Source organism: Oenanthe melanoleuca, chromosome 15, assembly GCF_029582105.1.
Source record: "Oenanthe melanoleuca isolate GR-GAL-2019-014 chromosome 15, OMel1.0, whole genome shotgun sequence".
Lineage (NCBI taxonomy): Eukaryota > Metazoa > Chordata > Aves > Passeriformes > Muscicapidae > Oenanthe > Oenanthe melanoleuca.
The window spans coordinates 13,107,845-13,128,908 of NC_079349.1; positions in this window are offsets into that span (position 1 = coordinate 13,107,845).

Genomic DNA, 21,064 nt, shown 5'->3' on the forward strand with positions numbered 1-21,064 from the left:
AAGAGGTGCGCTCTGGTGTGGGCTCCTTCCCAGCCTGGCATTCCCACCAGGATTCAGAGCTGAGCTGAATTGTGCCTTTCTCCCTGCCAGGTCCCAGTGGGAGATCCTGGGGTCAGGCTTGCACTGAGCACTTGGAAATGAAGCCAACAGGAGCTGTGCTTTGAGCAGGAGCAATGTGAGGGAATGCAAAGAAATGCAAAGTCCGTGGAAAATCCAGCTCCAGGGGTGGCGTGGGAAGGGATGAGAGCATCCAAACCCAGGCTCTCACACACTGGGGATGCTCTCTCTGCCTCAGCTCTCAGGGGAGAAAGTACAAGGTTGTTACACAGGTGTTTCATGGAAATAAATTTGTTCACACTCGAGAAGCATCCAGAGCCCCCATGAAAGAGCAGAGGAACCCCCAGAGGAAATGAATAATTCTGTAGTCAACAGAGGCTTTGGATGGCATGCAGGAAATAAAGCCTGCAGCACACACTGGATGGGGAGGATTAAGGGAAATATTGAATGACTACCCGGGCATGGAATGAGTTAGGGATTCAGTGGAAAAACCAGTATATGATCATTGTAATTAAATACTGCATTGTAATGATCCTGCTCAAGAGGCTGGAGCTGAGCACAGCCTTAATTCTGGTGCTTTCAGCATTTGAAGCACTTGACTTTGAGTGTGGTGGAGTAGAGTAGAGTAGAGTAGAGTAGAGTAGAGTAGAGTAGAGTAGAGTAGAGTAGAGTAGAGTAGAGTAGAGTTCTAAATGTGATCTCACAAGAGAAGAAATCTGAATTCTCAGGCCACAGAGAGCTGACTGACTGCTGTCTTACAGAAGAACTCATCCTTATTTCAGAAAGCAAAGCAGAGCAGGGGATATGCACCAGCAGTGATTTCCAGCTTTGGAAATTCAAGAGTTGTGATGGCTCCTAAATTAGCTGAACAGAAATTATTTCACTTCAAGAGGAATTGAATGTTTAAGGCCAGAGAACATTCACATCTCTAAATGAGATTATTGTATTGCAAATCTGGAACTGGTCGTGGCTTCAGCAGGTGGTTGTGGTTTTGGCATGTGAGGAGTTGTGTTCTCTGGGTGTGCTGTGCATGTAAAACCATGAAATTGCAGTGGGATGCACCTCACTGCACACAAAAGCAAAGTACACAGAGGAAGGGAATCTGCAGAGCTGACAAAGCACTCCCAGCAAAGAGGGGGGAAAGGTCTGAAAAGTGGCAAGACAATGCTGGAATTTGTGTGAATTTGATAAAAAGTGGACTAATGTAACTGTGATTCTCATTTTGGAAATGCTATTTTCTTTGGATATGTCCTAGTCTGTAATATTTTTTTTACTTTGTATGATACCAAAAAAAAAACCCCATTCACCAACTGCCCCATAGTGCACAAGCAGTTGGGATGCAATTGGGACTGAGGTGCCCCTGACATGAAGGCAGGAGCAGACAGGGATGCTGCTCTGGAAACTGAGGCTGCCTGGGCAGCAGGGGCTGGGTAGACAGGGGGGGCTGTGCCCTCCAGCTGCACTGTCCACAGGCTGCTGAGGGCTGTGAGCTCCAGGAAAAAGTTTGTCTGGATCACTCAGGAGGAGGAGTAAACCTTTATGGAGGCGCAGAGGGAAGCTGCTCCCCTCTGAAGCAGGAGCTGCAGGACGGGTCAGGCACTGAGACCCTCTGTCACACTCCAGTCCTGCCACCACCAGCCACAGGAGTGTTCCCTGCCCAGAATGTGAGAGGAGAAGACAGCACAGCTCCCCAGGATCACACAGCACAGCTCCCCCACCTCCACCACCCTTCTAAATGAGTGCAGCTGCACAGACCCTGACAGGTTTTGTTCACTAAACTCTCATTACCATTCTCAGAGGAGCCTGACCTTTATTCCTCAAATCAAATGTCAAAGATGTTTAGCAAGAGACTCAGTGAACTGCAGAGAGCTCCTGCTGTGCAGGAGGTGCCAGAGAAGCCTGGAGGACACGGGCCCATGGCTGGGGGTGCCCAGGCTGCTGCCCTGGCCCCTGGTCACAGCCACAGCAGCTGGATGGTGCCTTTGAGAGGGGACACAGAGCCAGGCCACAGCAGTGCTGCTGGAACACAAGGGACTGGGTATAAATTGAACAGGAGAGGTTCAGAATGGGTATGAGGGGAGTTTCCTCCCCATTGTGAGTGTCCTGCACAGAAACACTGCAGCATCTCTGCTCCTGGCTCTAAGCACCCACCTGGAGGAGCCCTCAGCAGTCTGAGCTCATTGCTGGTGCCTGCAGGCAGCTGCACACAGCAGCCCCACACCTCCAAACCAGGGCATGCTGTGATCTCAGGATTATCACTAGGGATCACAGTTTTCTGGGGAGTCAGGCAGGCCATGACCCTGCTTTGCTGGGTGGGGGCACCAACATGGGCTGGAGATGCCAGAGACACAGCAAGGCCAACTTCTGCTCCCCCAGGCTGGAGACAGGTGGCTGCTGCTTCTGTGGGACTGAGACAGCACCTGGAGCAGGCATGGCAGCATCCCCATGGCTAAAGAGCCCCATGAATGCACCTGGACCAAGTGCAGACCTGCAGCAGCTCTGCCAAAGGTACAGCACAGCCCAGCTGCTGTTTGCTCAGCAGCTGCTGTGCCCAAAGGAAAATGGGCTGCAAGGCCCTTTGGGATGTGCAAGGAGAGCTCAGGGCCCAGTGCAGCTCAGGATTAAGGTGTCATTATGCTGGAGATGGTCCTGGGCAGAACAGCACAACCCAGGATCCAGGTAAAGCCTGAGGCATCCCCAGCTGAGCAAACCCCAGCTGGAGAGACAACAAATTCAGTGCCTGACACATCCCCCACGTGTGATATATCCAGGGCTGTTTTCCAGGACAAGCACAGCAGGACTTGGCTGCACTTGGGCTGACAGTGTGGGCAGGGCAGAGCAGCTGTGGCTGCCCCTGGACCCCTGGCAGTGCCCAAGGCCAGGCTTGGAACACCCTGGGACAGTGGGAGGTGTCCCTGCCCGTGGCAGGGGTGGCACTGGGTGAGCTCTGAGGCTCCCCCCAGCCCAAACCAGTCTGGCATTCTGTGATTTCCTTCCTGCAGCTTCAAAGTGTGGGCAGTCACATGAGGAGAGGTGAGACCCCACGGGGGGTGGCAGTTTAATGGCATGCACATCCTCTGGGCTCGTGGAATTGTGAGAAGGCTGTGGCTCGGTGACTGTGAGGATGTGGTGGCTCCAATAAAAACACCCACTGCAGCTTCATGTGCAAATGGCTTTTTCTCCAGTAAGATGTGCTGAATTCTGAGTTCTCATTCCCTGTTTTCCAGATAGGAGTGTTGGGGAAACAGGAAAAGACCACTGGGATGGGCTGGACTGAGAAGACACCCCCCTGCCTCGATGGTGCTGTATTACCCAGCAGGGAGCTCAGATGTGACATGGGGGTGACCCCAGAGCACAGCAAAGTTCAGGCTTTGATGGATGGAGTCCAGACCCTCCCAGCTGCCTCTGTCTCGTGGCAGGTCCTTCTTACTGATTTTAGGGTGTTTTTTTTCCAAAAGCTGGAAGTTTGTTTACTGTGCAATGAGGAGACTCTTGCTCTTGTCGTGGTCAACAATCCACCAGGGAGGATCTGCAAAACGTGCATCCTCTGCCCAGAGCTTCATCAGTGCTTCCTTGGCAATTCTGGGCAGGTCTGGTCTCCTCCAGTGCTAACTGAGGTGGGGAGGTAAGGAGACAGCTCAGCCCCAGAGCAGCTCAGCAGCAAACCTGCACCACACCTGGACATGGGGAAAAGTAATAAGGCAAAATGTGGTTCAGCACTGGCACCTCCCTGAGAGTGTGGCACAAATCTGATTAGAGAGTTTTCAGTTAAACACACTCGAAACAAAGCTCAGGGCTGGGATTTCTCCTTCCAAGCTAAGCAGGGCTGTTGTTGTGTTCTGTACATGTCTCTGCCTGCTGAGGAAAATGTGTGTTTTCTACCAAAGCCTGAGAACTCAGTATCTCCACATGGAGCTTTCCATGCTGCATCCTCAGACATGGAGCTGCTTCCTTCTTCTCCCATCTAGAAAACTCCCCTGTGGTTTCAGTCTGGGTGTTTATCCCATCCACTGCTGGAACAGGACACCAGGAAGGAGCACAAGGGGCAGCTGCCCAGCCACACTCCTCCAACATTTCGTGGTGTAAATGGCTGGAAATCTGGGCCCAGTGAGTGCTGAGAGTCCCAGGAGGTGTCCCTTAGACACAAGGTGCCCGTGGAGCAGAGTGAGGAGGGCTGGGCTCACAGCCCTGGGTGTCCCTGGCAGTTCTGCACCGCCAGGATGGTGGGACAAGCACTCCAGGGCAAAGAGGCAAAGGGAAGCAGAGGCTGAGCTAGCAGTGGGCATCAGCAATAATTGCAGCATGGGCTGCTGCTGGCCCCAAAAGGGACTGGGAGAAGGAAGCAGAAATCAGCTCAGCTCTCTGGCTGGTTTCCCAGTAGGACCCCCAGATGCACTCTCAGTTTCAGGGCATTAGAGGAACCCAAACATTATCTGTCTTGACATAGAATTTAACAAATACTCCCATACTTCACATGTGCTGTAAAAGCCAACCTTTTCCAGACCTTGGCCAGCCAAGTCTCCTCATCTCTTGCCAGGGGTGGCTCCTGGTCTCCTCCCAGCACTTTCAGAGAAGGTCTGCAGGCAGAGAAGTGTGGTCATTGCCTCTGGAGCCAGTGCTTTGTAGCACTGAGGTGAGGCTCCTGGGAGCTGGAAACCCTCCCCTTTGGATCTGACAGCAGTGGTGGGATCAGGAGATCCAGGCTGCACCCAGCAGGAAGCAGGAGAGTGCCAAGGACCCAACTCTGGATCACTCAGCAGGAGGAGGGATGCCAGATGTGACAAGAGCAGTGTCACTGAGTGCTTGGGAGGTGCTGCAGACCTCTGGGATGAGTCTTCAGGAAGCTGAGACTGATGGAAGGACCTTCATTCAGTCCCTGTTCCCCTCTCACAGAGGCAGGGTGACTTCCCAAGGCAGGGTGAACCCTCACTTGTAAAACATTGCCCTTCATCCTAGCCTGGCTTCACAGCCTGGGACACAAACCAGCCCTTGTGCAGCTGGAGAGCCCTGCCCTGTCAGAAAGCTCCCTGCAGATGGCTGTGAGCTCTGCCAGCCCTGCCTGGAGCCCTCCTTGATTATGAGAAGGGGAGAAAAGCCCACTCAGAGCTCAGCAGGTCTTGCATTGCATTTTCATCAGGATGCTGCCTTGGGGTGGCTCTATGAGAATTCTTTATTCCCTCATTACCTGTTCTATGCCCAGAGGTGTCTGTGGTGGCACTGGGATGAGGCAGGGGCCAGGCTGGTGCTCTCCAGCCCCTCTCCCCCTGCCACAGCCAGCACTACAAGGGCTGTTACCTGATTGGATTCATTTCCATCACTGTAGGCAAGCAGCTTCTGCTGGCTTGGGGAGCTTTTCCTTCCCACCAGGAAATCCTTCTGGCACTTTTCTGTTGTTTGTTCTCTCTCTGGCCTGGGGAGGCTGGTGGTGGCTCCAGCCAGTGCAAACCCCAGGAAGACTGAGCTTAAACCCCACCAACTTCCCTGGCTGCAAGGGGAAGACCCACAGCAGAAATCCACCAGGTTCCACTGCTGTGAGCTCTGCTCTTCTCCCCTCACAAAGAACAGCAGTCACCATCTTTGCCTCTTGACCACAGAATGGGGTGAGGGTGGGGTGTAAGGTTCAATTTGCTTTTTTTCCTGTGCTTTGTGGGTATCTTGCTTTGTTGATAAAGAGTTTTACTTTTCTTTTTTTTTTTTTTAACACTTTCATCCCCTGGTATCCATTTCTCTCATTGGCAGAAGAAAAGGGAGTTATTCAAGCCCTTTCTCTCAGACAAAAACTCTCCTTTTTGAGTGTTTTTCTCCTAGAATTTGTCTCCAAACTGAGACATGCTTTGCTGCTGGGCTTGACCCCTCAGACCAAATTTGAAGTGCACATCACCTGCGTGCACTATGGCACTTGAGGCCATTAAATATCCACCAGTTTTGGCCTCAATTCTCATCCCAGCTCCACTGAGGAGCTTCTCCCTGGGTTTTCATGGGTGGATACGTGCAAGGTGAAACCTTTGCACCACAAAACCCTCCTGCTCACAGCCTTGGGGACAATACACAAGCAAATGGGCAGCTATCCCAGGTGGGCCACAGCACCTTGGGCAGTGCCCAGGAGCAGCAGCACAGAGCCAGGAACAGCAGCACAGAGCCGGGAACAGCAGCACAGAGCCGGGAACAGCAGCACAGAGCCGGGAACAGCAGCACAGACCAAGGAACAGCAGCACAGACCCAAGAACAGCAGCACAGACCCAAGAACAGCGGCACAGAGCCGGGAACAGCAGCACAGAGCCGGGAACAGCAGCACAGACACAAGAACAGCAGCACAGAGCCGGGAACAGCAGCACAGAGCCGGGAACAGCAGCACAGAGCCGGGAACAGCAGCACAGAGCCGGGAACAGCAGCACAGACACAAGAACAGCGGCACAGAGCCGGGAACAGCAGCACAGAGCCGGGAACAGCAGCACAGAGCCAGGAACAGCAGCACAGAGCCGGGAACAGCAGCACAGACCCAGAACAGCAGCACAGAGCCGGGAACAGCAGCACAGACCAAGGAACAGCAGCACAGACCCAAGAACAGCAGCACAGACCCAAGAACAGCGGCACAGAGCCGGGAACAGCAGCACAGAGCCGGGAACAGCAGCACAGACACAAGAACAGCAGCACAGAGCCGGGAACAGCAGCAGCACAGAGCCGAGAACAGCAGCAGCACAGAGCCGAGGAACAGCAGCACAGACTCGGGAACAGCAGCACAGACCAAGGAACAGCAGCACAGACCAAGGAACAGCAGCACAGACTCGGGAACAGCAGCACAGACCCAAGAACAGCGGCACAGACCCAAGAACAGCGGCACAGACCCAAGAACAGCAGCACAGACCCAAGAACAGCAGCACAGACCAAGGAACAGCAGCACAGACCAAGGAACAGCAGCACAGACTCGGGAACAGCAGCACAGACCCAAGAACAGCAGCACAGACCCAAGAACAGCGGCACAGACCCAAGAACAGCAGCACAGACCCAAGAACAGCAGCACAGACCAAGGAACAGCAGCACAGACCAAGGAACAGCAGCACAGACCAAGGAACAGCAGCACAGACCAAGGAACAGCAGCACAGACCCAAGAACAGCGGCACAGACCCAAGAACAGCGGCACAGACCCAAGAACAGCAGCACAGACCCAAGAACAGCAGCACAGACCAAGGAACAGCAGCACAGACCAAGGAACAGCAGCACAGACCAAGGAACAGCAGCACAGAGCCGGGAACAGCAGCACAGACCCAAGAACAGCAGCACAGACCCACTGAGGGGCGATGCTGGGCTCAGACACCCCAAGCTCCTTCTGACCCTGCTCTGCCTCGTGTTCCTGCTCCAGCTCGGGGCAGAGGAGCTGTGGGAGCTGCTCCCATCCCTCCCACAGCATCCAGGGGGGCTGGAGCTCTGAGGCTGCTCTTGTGTTGTTTGGAAAACAGCCCAAAGTTCATCTTCTTCCTCTCCTGCTCCTGCATCGTGCTGCCCAATCCAACCCCAACTCCAATCCAGCCTCCTGACCTGAGAGCAGGGCTAACTGTCAGCAGTGAGACAGTCAATCAATGGGCCTGATTAATTAACTCCTAATGAGTTAATCAGGAGGCCTCCTGGTGAAGGCAGTGCTCTCAGGCCTTGCAGCAGGGGGAGGAAATCGATTCCCTGGCTGCCCCATTTCTCACAGCAGAGCACAGGGTGGATGGAAGGGCAGGGCAGAGCTGTGAGGTGCTGCTGGAGCACCCTGGGAGGAGGATGGAGCGATAAATAAAAGGAAGATGGAAAAAACCACATAGGAAAGTGTTGGGGAGGGATAGAAAAATCTTATGAGTGCCCAGCAAGTAGTTCTGGAACAATAAATGAAATAGAGATGTTGGCACACTTTGACATAGAGGCTGAAAACAGCCATGTGAAGGTTTGAGGCCTCTCCCTTTGTTTAGATGACGCCAAATGCCACAAACACCAAAGAACCAACAGACATCCTGTCCCAAGGCTGGCAGGAAAGGTCTGAAGATAAGGGTTACAGGTAAGAAAGCCAGAAAACATGGGAATTGAGTAGTTCCTATAGGTTGCATGCAAATATTAGGAAATTAGTGTATTGTATTAGATTGGTTATTGGAAATTAGAATATTCATTGTAGAAGAATACTTATTGTATTTTAAATGGGAAATTGCTCTCTCTCTTACCCCTTAGCTCTGATCTCTAAGCTCTCTCTTGCTCTCTCTCACCCCCTTGCTCTTATCTCTTACTCTCCATGCTCCACACTCTTTCTTACACCCACACCCTCATAATAAACTACAAACCTGAAGAACAGATAACAGGCAGCTCCTGAGTCTGTCCTGACTGTCCAACAACCCAACCCCACAGGAAAGAAACTTTTCCAAAGAAACCAGAGAGGCTGTCCCCACGAGGCACTCCAGGAACCATCAGCATCCCCTGAGCAGAGTCAGAACCCTCGTGTCCCCCTCTGCTGCTGCTGGATCTGTGGCTCCTGACACTGAGCAGGGGGCATTGCTGCACACAGACTGCTCTGGCTGCTGCCTGAGAGGGCAGTCTGAGGATGCAGGAGCAGCTCAGCTCTCTGAGCATTGTGGCAGCCAGGTCTGCTGGGCCCAGGGCATGCTCAGGACTCAGGCTCCTGGCATCCTTCAGTTCTCCCCTTCCTGAAAGAGAAGATGAAGCATTTCTACTCCACTGCCCAAATGGGCTCACTGGGACCCTTCCACCCATTTCTGACTGTGCAAGGGGCACAGAAGTGTTAGATCCTGAGCATGTCCCTGCTTCCTCGCTAGCTTGGCCCCGCTCTGTAGCAGAAAGCAGCTTGAAGGAGCAGGATCTCACTACCCCACAGCAGGATGAAAGCACATTTCCCCTGCTGTCATTGACCTTTCTGTCTCAATTTCAGTATTTTCTTATTCCTCCTGCCCTTTCCTCTCCCCCTGTGAGCTCAGTGTCCCTGTGCTCCTGCCCAGGAGGAGCCTGCTGAGGATCCCTGTGCCTCTGCCACACTCAGATTCCAGTGTCCCACACCAGGACACCAGACCTGGCAGCCTGCTGGCTCCTCCATGCCTTTCAGCTTGATTCACCCTCCTGGCTGGACCAGAAGGGCTGCTCAGTCATCTTTGTGCCTGACTTTGGTGCTGTGCTCTCCTCCTCCGGCATTGCCCAGCTTTGCCCAGCCCTGTCCCCTCCCTGCCAGAGCTCTGGGCTCAGTTTAAGGGGCTCCACCAGCCTGCTCTGGCTGAGCTGAGTCTGTGCTCTGTGGCCACCACATGATTAACCAGAGTCACAGAGCCCTCTCCTGTTCCTGGGAGACACTGACAAAATGCTCTTCCCTCTCCCACCTTCCCTGCTCCTCCTGCACAGCCCTGTGCTCTCTGCCAGCTCCATCCTGCTCTCCTCAGGCTCCCACGGGGGTTCCTTTGGAGGATCTTTTCTGTTCCCCTCTGAAGCTCCTCATGGATCTCCTCCTGGTCCCTTCTCCCTGCAGCCACACCCAGCCCTGAACAGCTCCTTCTCATCTCAAATAATTTTATCCTTCAGTGCCTTCAGTGTCTCCTGAGGGATAACCAGGCACCACTCAAGCTGGTTAGCACCTTCAAACTCACCTGAAAACTGCACCAGGGCACCTGCCAGGCTGGGATGGAGGGCCCAGGAGGTGAGAGTTTGTCCTCAAAGGAGAAGAAACCTGCCAGCTCCTGCTGGGGCTGGATCCCACTGCACAGGGACAGTTCTGTGCCACGACTGGGAGCCCAGAGCTGGTGAGCCCTGCCCAGATGTGCTGGATTGTGATTGCAATGCTGACTGCTTTACAGCACAGTGCAGGGTCTGCTGAGCACGGCAGCATCTGGGCTGAGAACGTGTTTTTACAACCAGCAAGGTTTGATTTAGCAGTTACAACAATAATCTGTTAGCAATTCACATTTCTGTGAGCTGGTGAATGGCTGGTAAATGTGCCAGACCCCCTCAGGCATGTTTTTGTTGTTAACATTCCAAGTATTTAACCATGTGCACTATGTCTTGGGTTGCTGGCTGAATTAATTTTTTTTTTCCATTTACATAACTTGCACTTCTTAATCAGGATTGTCACAGACAGCCACCAAGGCATGTACAGAGAGGCTTTGTGGAATAATCACTCGAATTAAACTGCTTTGTAAATACCAGAATGATTAAAAAATAAATAAAAGTTTGGATGCCCAAATTCTTGTGCAGACTATCAAACATCTGTGAACAGGAGTGAACCACTTTCAGGGCTTTGTCTTCCATATTTATTCAGGAACACAATTTTTTCCTGTTCTGTGCAAATCCAGTTTGCCTGACTGCTTGCAGAGAAGATCCATGAAGGCCTCACCAGGATGGGCTCATCAGAAGCTCTCTGTGAAAAACAAAAATCTAATTTTTCACTCAACTTTCCACACTTCAGCAGTAGCAAAGGCACAGAAGGAGCCCCCCAGGAGGGCTGGAAATCCCTTGGATCCCACTTTCACAAGGGTGTTCTGCTCTCTGAGTACCTGGTCTGGAAATAGGTTTTGGCCAGGGAAGGAAGGAAGGAAGGAAGGAAGGAAGGAAGGAAGGAAGGAAGGAAGGAAGGAAGGAAGGAAGGAAGGAAGGAAGGAAGGAAGGAAGGAAGGAAGGAAGGAAGGAAGGAAGGAAGGAAGGAAGGAAGGAAGGAAGGAAGGAAGGAAGGAATCACAATAATTTTCTCTCTCTTTCCACCTTTTGGGGTGGAAGTTTGATTAGTTGTAATTTTATGCATATGTCTGTCCCCTTGCCCCTGCCCTCCTCCACAGGTCCATGCATGTTTGTGCTTGTTCAGAGAAATAATGTAGTGAGGGAAAATCCTGTTCAAGAGATGAACTCTGCAGCTGGATTTGTGGCCACAGCTCTCCCCTGGGACAGGGACATCCACAGCCTGTGGCCACACTCTGATCTCTCTCTGGCTGCACAATCACAGCAGAGGCAGCAGCTCTCATCTTCATCCCACTGAGCATTCCAATGTTTGCTTTTCTTTGTCTTCCAGTGTCCCACAGAGGCAATTAAACAGAGCAGGGGATGAAGCAGGGCTGGCAGCAGGTCTGCATTTCCATGAGGAGGTTCCTGGTGAGGGTTTCCTTGGCCTCCCTGTCCTTGGCAAGGCACAGCACTGTCCCATCCTCCCAGTGGGTCACTCTGCCCCTGGGAAGTTCTGCAGGGCTCCAGGCTGGGCTCACACACAGAGCAGGGCTGTGAAGAGAGCCTGGATGGAAATATGAGCTCCTGCCAGGGTGAGCAGGGACAGTGGGATGAGGCACCTGCCATTTCTTTCCAACATGCACAAGTCAGAAGTTGCCACAACAGACACAGCAGCACTGAATTTCCAAAATATGAGTATTGGTCTAACACTGATACCCAGCTGTGATGGACACAAGACTCTCTAACAGTTTAAAGTTACAAAGTGTGTGTTAATTCAGGGTGAGGTAATCCTCTAATGCACTCTGCAAAATCCCAGGTGATCACAGAGTCTGTTTATTAACAAAGGATTCAAACAAATACATATTCATAATAACAGCCCCTCCTATCCCCCCTTCCTATGGTAATTAGCTGGAATAGCTATTAAGCATTGATTGACTTCCTAAATTAAGTCTGGGGTCGTTTTTGTGGGGAGGGGTCTTAAAAGGAGGAAGTAAGGGGAGTCTTCCTCACCCTAAACTCTTGAACTTTTCTATCACTGACAATAAAATGATTTCTGGGGACAGTCCAGTTTTCCAAAGAATGGGTTTTGGTTGCATTGTCTGTTCCTTTGGGTCCCCTCACTGGTTTTGTCTTTTCCCATTGTAAGCACAGCTGAGCAAACATGAAATGACAGACAATCAGTTATTTAAGTTTCAGATAACTACTCCCTTTTAATTGTTTCCAGCTAGGTAACTAAGATCCTAATTTTCCAAGATGAGTGTTTCAGCATGACAGCATCAATCTCCTTCCCCAGCCACGGGGGCTTGTGTTCATCCAGCATTTCCTTGGCTCCTGGTGAGCCAGCCCAGCACACCATTCCCAGTCACTCCCACTTAACCTCTGCTAAATATTCCAGTTCCTTCTAACTGTGTGTTGGCTCTGTGGGCTGCAAATTCTCAGGGTATTTGCTTTTTATTGACAGGGAAAACCTTTAAACTTCTCCAGAATTTTTCATTGGTATGAAAATGTTTTGACCCAAATCTGAAGGTAGGACAGCATCATTTTTCTGGTGTTTGTGTGCTGGAGAGGAGCTTCCATCCCTCTGGGGTGTGGGAGCACAGAAGGTGCAGAATTCAGTGTGAGGGCAGGAACATGAGGCTGTCAATGGGCACTTGTAGGTCTGGTGATTTTATATTTTGATCAAAGTGTTTCTATTAGAAATTTAGGTATTCCTCAAAGCAAAAATGCCATTTTACTAACAGGTCAAATCTGGGCCAGCCCCAGGACCCACTGTGGCCATTGGGAGCTTGTTCCTTGTTCAAGGCAGAGTGTGATTCATCCATAAATGAGAGAACTGGCTGGAATTGCCCTTTATTGGTTCTATCCCATGATCATCTTCTGGGGCTTTTATAAACAGGAGGAGGGAAATTACAGGTGTATCACAGTGGCCACACAAACATATTGCATCAGTTTATTTTAGTGAAGACATGCTTTCTGGATCTGATTCAAAAACTAGACTGGGAAAAGCCCTGTGATCTTCTTTTCTCTTTTTTCCCCTTTTTCACAGCTGATGATAATTTTCTTATAGCAAGCAAATACCTGCATGTGAGAAACCTCCAACCACACTGATGTGCACTTGGGTATTTTGAAGATTTTTTTTTTTTTTTTGTTTATGAAGGAAAAAAAAACCACTTTTTTAGTGAAAAGCAGATCCAGAATAGTCTGATCTCACTTATGAGTGTCACTGCCCCTTCCCTTCCACCTGCCAGCACAGAGGTGACAACTGAGACCCATCAAGTCTTCCAGTTCCTCCTGCCTCTGTCTTCTCCATCAATTTATAATTTCTTGGCTTTGTCTGACCACACAAAGAAATTTTTAAAAATTTCCCATTCAAAAATAAAGTACCTCAGGGGCTGATTCACATCCAAGAGCAAATCCATCAGCTGGCCAATGGTGGAATGATTGGGGTCCTCAAGCAATTCCTGGAAATGAGCAGGGAGGGGAGTGTTCAACCAGCAGCTCTCATGAGCCCATGAAGTGCTGGTCTGTGCTGATCCGACCCAGGCACAAACATGAGCAGCAAATATCCTCTCTCCCAAGGAGCTATGGCCAAAGTGATTTAATATTCACCCAGCACAACTCCTTCCAAAAAGCCCTTTCCTCCCAGAGAAGCCACTTTTCAAAGTGATGTGTCTGAGTGGTTCAGAAATCCCCAGCACACTGAGATGCCTTTGCAGCCATCAGCCACCACTGTTCTTCATTAAATCACTGTTCTTCATTAAATCATGCTGAGCACAGCCCAGAGAGGCAGAGCAGTGGATGGAGGAGCTGGATTTGCACAGCTCAGGTGGGGCTGCAGTTTACAGGCACCATGAGAATACCAAATTAGCAGTGTTAGCACTAACAGATTTGGGAAAGGACATTGCTCCAGCTCCTGGCACAGGGCTGGGCCAGTTTTTAGGTAGGGAGAACCCTCTGGTTGCACTGGAGGGGCTCCTGCCAGCCCCTCATCTTCACCCTGCTCTTCCCTGTGCCTCAGTGCTCAGCTGGAACCTCTCAGGATGTTCTCAAGTTCGTTCTTCCCTCCTGCCTGACTGCCAGGCAAAAGCTCCATCCATTGGACACAGAGCTCAATTTCTCCCTGCAGATTTCTCTCAGTAAAAATCTTAATAAACCTCAAATGGTAAAAATAATAAAAATCTGAATTGAAGACATTGAATGAGCTTTGCACTGAACATAAACCCCAAGGAGGAGCTGTGTGCATTTACAGCTCTCAGCTCCCACAGGTACAGGGATTTAAAGGCACTGAGGGCCCCACACTGCTCCAGGAGTGCAGGTTGTGGGTTCCCAGCTCTTATTCTGGGGTTTAAGTGAGGACAGAAGTTGTTGTAACCCAAAACCAGGGGTAGAAGGAATGCTATAACTCTTTCTAGGTTCCCATATCATTGCCAGGAAAGCCATAAGGGCCTCTGTCCTCCCTGATCTCTCCTGTTACCCTAACCCCGTGTCCACATCCTACTGGCTTCTTTCCAGGTCCCCTCCCTGAGCTTTTCCCTGGAAAAGTTCCTGAGACCCCAACCCTCTTTGTTCCCTGTTCACCATGCAATAACCGAGATCCCTGAGGCAGACCAAGAGCCTCTCTTGGATCCCTTCCTTTATCTAATGTAGCTTTAGCTCCCTCAGAGAGAACAGGAGGGAGTCACAGGGTGTTACAGGAGTCAGTGCTTGCCTGTGCAGGTTTGAGAGCTGCTGTGAGATGGGACAGGAGTGCCAGGGCTGCAGTCTGGGTGTGCTGAGCACACCAGGGGTTTCCAGCCCGGGCAGTCCCACCCCAAGTGCTGCAGCCCCCATGGAATCTGAAATGTCTCACTTTGGGAGGTAGAAGCCATGAAACCCTGAGGCAGCTGGAGTTCAGGGCACAGTTTGAAGAAAGCTTTTTTTGTGCTGTTCTGTTCCTTTTCTTATTTGTCCACGTTAAAAGTGTTTGGTTTCTTAACCCCTGTGGCATCATCAGCTTCAGCAGGAGGAAGTCCTGAGGCCAGGAGGGAGGGAATAAATCTGGATGTGTCAAAGAGATTACCAAGTGTGGGGTCATCCTCCACCTTGGGCTGTAGGTAACATTTTGGTGAGGAAAGGAAAGCTGACAAAGCCAGCAAGAACACAGGGAGAGGCATGAAAGGGGGGCTTGAGGATGTCAAAATGGCCAACAGACAGAAAGTTCTAATAGCTTATAAAAATAACAGCCTGAAGCTCAGGTTCTCTGAGCTCTTATTTGGAACACAGGACACTGAAATAAAGGCAGCAAAGTTCAGATCAGAAACGCTGAGCTCCCATCCCAGCAGTCACAGGGACTGGGAATGGCCAAGGCAGTCACTGCAGTGTGGGACGTGCTCCAGTTCCCAGCACTGGGAGAGCCCTGCCCAGACAAAATCCTAAACATCTCCTTTCCACTGGCACTTTCATTGTGCCTGTTTTGCAATGTTTAGGAAAGAAGGATGCTGCTGCAAAGCATTTTCAGTCAAAGATGGAAAGGTCTGTCCCTGGTGAGGACAAACTCTCGTGTCACTCCTCTGGAACACCTTCATCAACTTGCCAGGCAACGTTCAGTGCACTTGTGGAGTCCCAGAAACCCAGTCATTGTGCCCATGAGCTGGAATAGTTCCAGGCTGGGAAGATGGTCCTCAGGCAGAGCTCAGCAAAACATGTTTGTCTGACATGTTTGACTTCTCTCTGAATTTCTCCCCCCTGCAAACCTTCCCCTGCAGAAAAATCAATTTTTGCCTTAGTTCTCAGCAGCTCCCATCAAGGAGGTGCTTTTAGCCCAGCCTCAGAGAAGAGGTTGCCAAGTGCTCCAACATCCCAGGCTCTTTGTCTCTGAAACAAAGGGAAATGCAGTTATGTTGACATGTTTTCACTAATATTTTCTGCACAGATTATTTGCAGCTTTTAACCTTTTCTTCTTCACTGTATCTAATTTTCCCATCCAATAACTCTTCAAGGTCCTCCCCATTGTTGCTGTTCTCTAGGAGATGTGTTCAGTCCACCTTTCCCCAGGAATTGTATTTCTGCAGTTCTTGTGGGTTCATCTCCACAAACAAAGAAATGGGGATGCTGATATCACTAAGCCTGGTTAGGCTGTGGTGTGACACCAGCAGAGAAGAGTTATTCCCACTTCCACATGGGAATAATCCAGGATATCCCAGGATCTTTCCTATGCTAGGAACCTGCAGGACTCAGCACCACAAAGACTGGGAGTGCCCCCAGAGCTTTGAGCACAGCCTCCTGCAAGCAGAAACAGCTGCTCAGCCTCCTGCTCCAGCCACACCACGTCATTTGTGTCCCCTCCAGCCAAAAGAGCAGGTCCTGACCCTCCAAGAACCTCCTGAAACCTGCCCCATCCTTTTTGCTCTACAGTCCTGCAAGTTATTTCAGACCATGTTCCTGAGCTCTGATCCAGGATAATAAGGAATCATTTTGGCTTAAAAGCCAGAAATACCCACACACACACTTCCCACCCTCTGCAGCCTGAAAGTCCATCAGTTATTTCCTTCACCTTATCCCAAACCTGTTCACTCAGACATTTCCTCTGTGCACTTCTCCAGAATCTCCAGACCTGCCTTTCCAACAGATTGCTTTGTGAAGGTGCTGTGCTTTCTTTGTTCTCTGAGCTTATTCCACTTTCCCTTTACAGGAAAAGTTCAAGAACAGCAGCTGAAGCCACCTGTAACTTTATCTGCCCCACAGCATCCCTTTCCCTCCCAGCACTGTTCTCCTCTAATGCTGGTACAAACACTCCACAACCCTCCAGCAGGATTTCCTCCTTCCATTGTTCCAAGGGGTCATTCTCAGCTGTGTTTATGCAGCCCACGAGTCTCAGCTGAGGGCTCCAGCCTGGTCAGTTTTGGTTTTGTGTTGATTTGGAGCAGCCTGGTTTGGGTAGAGGGGCAGGACCAGAGAAGTGGCTTCTGTGAAGAGCATCTAGAAGCTTCCACATGTCAGAGAGGACCAAGCTCTGATGGCTCTGAAGATGGGCATGCTGCTGGCCCAGTCAGAGGCTGCTAACCTCTGTGATGACTTGCCTAGCCAGCCACACTGCAGGCAGAAGGACAATTATTGAGGAGCTGGGAGTGGGCAGGAGAGGGCTCCTGGCAGGGGCAGGGCTGGCTCCTCCCTCCTGGCATCCCACATGAAGAGAGACATTAAATAATGCCATTAGTAATTAATAATGCCAGCATTAAATAATGCCATTAATAATTAACAATGCCAGTATTAAATAATGCCATTAATAATTAACAACGCCAGCGCCACGGTGGCCCCTGCCCAAGCAGCGGTAAAAAAAATAAAAAATAAAATAAAAATAAAAAAAAAAAGCAATTCCCTGGCACTGAACCTGAATGAAATGCACCTCTGGGAGCTGCAGGTGCTGCAGCAACCTCTGAACCAGCAGAACTTGTTGGCAATGGAACCAACCAGCAGCAGGCTCCCCTGACCCCTCACAGAACTTCCTCACCAAGCCTGAGTCCAAGCACTGCTGGGCTGGGGCTGGGATTTCCTGCCATCCCAGAGCAGGGATGAGCATCTTTAAAGGGGCTCCTCCCCGAGGGGAGATCTCCAGATGGTGGTTATGTCTTTTCCAGGTACCAGAGGAAATTCTGAAGATGCAGTTCTGGTTGTTTTTTTTTTTTCTTAAAATATCTTTGTTCTCTGACAGTACTGGAAATCATTCTGCTGTGTTAATGCTTGGCATTGGAGACAGGCTAGTAACAGATGGACACAAAGTGGATGGGATTGAAATCCTTGTCCTTGTCCCAGGCCTCAGCAATGTCCTGCAGTGAATGCAAGCAAGCTTTTCTCCTTCCTCAGCTATGCAAATAGTTGATCTACCCTTTTTGTTCCCAGACTTGATGAATTCATCTACTGAATACAAGTGTCTAGAACTGAGTCACAGCCTTCCTTTGTAGTGGGTAGAGAGAAAGAAATGTGTTTGTCATTCTGAAAGAGATTTTAGCATCAAGTGAAACATGCCCTGCCAGAGCCAGCTCGTTTGAGACATTAGTGTTGAGTGAGACAAATCCAATCTGACATCTCTTACCCTCAGCTATGCCAGGTAGAAGAAGTCAGAGAGGACATCCCACCTCTGCCCTGTGCCCAGCCACAGCCCTGGTGCAGAGGTGTGTGTGTTTAGGGATTATTTCCACGCTCTGTTCCTGGTTTTGGTGGGGGAGAGCCTGAGTAGAGCTGAGATTCATCCTGGTGTGGTTATTCAGCCCTTCCTACCCGTGGGTTGTGGCCTCCAGACTCTCCCACCCCCTCCCAGCCCTCACCCTCAGCTGTGTACCTGTATTTTACTGCCCTGCTGCTGTGACCTGCAGTAGAGATAACTGCAGCTCCTTAATCCAGGCTCTCCTTGTCTCCTGGTGCCAGGGGGGAGGTCCCATCCTCATCCTCACCCTCACTCACCTGGGTGGGAGAAGCTGTCCCAGCTGGGTCTGGGAGCTCCAGCACAGCCCAGGCAGCAGTGGCAGCACATGGGGTGATGTCTGCTCTGCCCTTCTGTCCCTGCTGTGAACCATCTCTGGGGCAGAAGAGCCCTCAGCAGACAGGGGCATCCCAGAGCATGTCCCAGAGCTGGACTGCAGGTGGTGGGAAGGACAAGCCTGTGGGCTCTATTTCGTCCTTTTAAAATGTATTTATTTAGTTCATTTCTGGATTTAATGACAGCACTACTGGGTTGTGTTTTTTCAGAAAGGAAAGTGCCAGTCTGGTGGGAATAGTAAAGAGCAAAAATGGGACACCTGGATGCTGGGGGTCAGTGTGGCACCATGGGATCCAGCCCAGAGCCCAGGAAATGCTGGAGAGAGAACAGAAACACCCCTGAGAGCACAGGGGCATTCCCCTGCTCTCATTCATTATCCAGGCCTGATAACCACATTTCCTACGAGGGTGTGTCCTGCTGGGAGCCATGTGCAGCCACATTTGGGCTTTACAGACACTGGGCCAGGTCAGAGCACCTGCACTGCACACCCAGCAGAGTCAGCTCCCAGGGTTTGTGCATTTCTGAAGCCAAAATCACAGCCTCACTGTGCTCCTTTACTCCAAGGATGCCACCCCAGTTGTGTCTCATGATAGCAGTAAACACCTTTAAAAAATAAAAAAAAAATAAAAAAAAAAGCAAAAACATTTCATTGCTCCTTTTGGATTTGGCTGGAATGTAATTTATGGTATGTCACATTGAATGGAGACTTAATATTTCATATCAGGTCCAACAAATCCATTCATTTTCCATCAAAATCAAGCCTGCCAGTGCTGGAGGGGACTCGGGGGTTACGGCAGACACAAGGTTGAATATTAAGAGCTCCAGTTGCAAGAAAAGATAAACCCCCAGCTGGTGCACTTCAGGAGGAGCACGGCCAGGAGGAGAGGGAGACTATTCTGGAAGTGCTCAGAAAACATGTGTGTGTGGCACTGGGGACAGGAGTGAGTGCTGGCTGTGGCAGTGCTGGGGAATGGTTGGGGTCAGTGATCTCAGAGGGTTCCTCCAGCCTTAAAGGTGCTGTGGTTCTGATTCCACCTCAGAAGTCAGACCTTGGTCCTGAAGGAGTTTGGAGAATCCTGGGAAGGTCCAGCTGTGCTGCCACAGTGGCCAGAGGCACAGGTCTTGTGGAGAGGGTTGAAGGAGCCAGGAGGGGAAAAGGTGGATCCATGGAGATGGAGGAGGAACCTGCAGCTCCTGGAAGTCCTGAACATCACAGAGCCAGACCTGACAGGCACAGCAAAGGGCAAGGAGGAAATGGGCAGCTTGAGAAATCCAAATTCCACACAAGGAAGCAGAATGTGTGCTTGGATGGAGAACAAGGTCACAAAGAGGTGGAAGTTCTGCATCCTCAGAGCTTTCCCCTGCTTGGCTTGTCCTGGTGCTGGGGACAGTCCTGCCACAGCAGAGGTTGGACAGAGCCCTCCAGAGGTGCCTCACACTGCACCAGAGTCCAGCTCTGAAACAGGACTTCATCCTGAAGAGCCAAACCTGTGTCCTGAGGCATCCATCCATCCATCATCCATCCATCCATCATCCATCCATCCATCCATCCATCCATCCATCCATCATCCATCCATCCATCCATCATCCATCATCCATCCATCCATCATCCATCCATCATCCATCCATCATCCATCATCCATCCATCATCCATCATCCATCCATCATCCATCCATCCATCCATCATCCATCATCCATCCATCCATCATCCATCATCCATCCATCCATCATCCATCCATCCATCATCCATCATCCATCCATCATCCATCCATCATCCATCCATCATCCATCCATCATCCATCATCCATCCATCATCCATCATCCATCCATCATCCATCCATCCATCCATCATCCATCATCCATCCATCCATCATCCATCATCCATCCATCCATCATCCATCATCCATCCATCATCCATCCATCCATCCATCCATCCATCATCCATCCATCCATCCATCATCCATCCATCCATCATCCATCATCCATCCATCATCCATCCATCATCCATCCATCCATCATCCATCATCCATCCATCATCCATCCATCCATCATCCATCCATCCATCCAACCATCATCCATCTATCCATCCATCCACTATCCATCCATCCATCCATCCATCCATCCATCCATGGATCCATCCATCCATCATCCATCCATCATCCATCCATCATCCATCATCCATCCATCCATCATCCATCCATCATCCATCCATCCATCCATCCATCCATCCATCATCCATCCATCCATCCATCCATGGATCCATCCATCCATCCATCATCCATCCATCCATCCATCCATCCATCCATCATCCATCCATCCATCCATCCATGGATCCATCCATCCATCCATCATCCATCCATCCATCCATCCATCCATCCATCATCCATCATCCATCCATCCATCATCCATCATCCATCCATCCATCATCCATCCATCCATCATCCATCATCCATCCATCATCCATCCATCATCCATCCATCATCCATCCATCATCCATCATCCATCCATCATCCATCCATCATCCATCATCCATCCATCCATCATCCATCATCCATCCATCCATCATCCATCATCCATCCATCATCCATCCATCCATCCATCCATCCATCATCCATCCATCCATCATCCATCATCCATCCATCATCCATCCATCATCCATCCATCCATCATCCATCATCCATCCATCATCCATCCATCCATCATCCATCCATCCATCCATCCATCCATCCATCATCCATCTATCCATCCATCCATCTATCCATCCATCCATCATCCATCCATCCATCCATCCATCCATCATCCATCCATCCA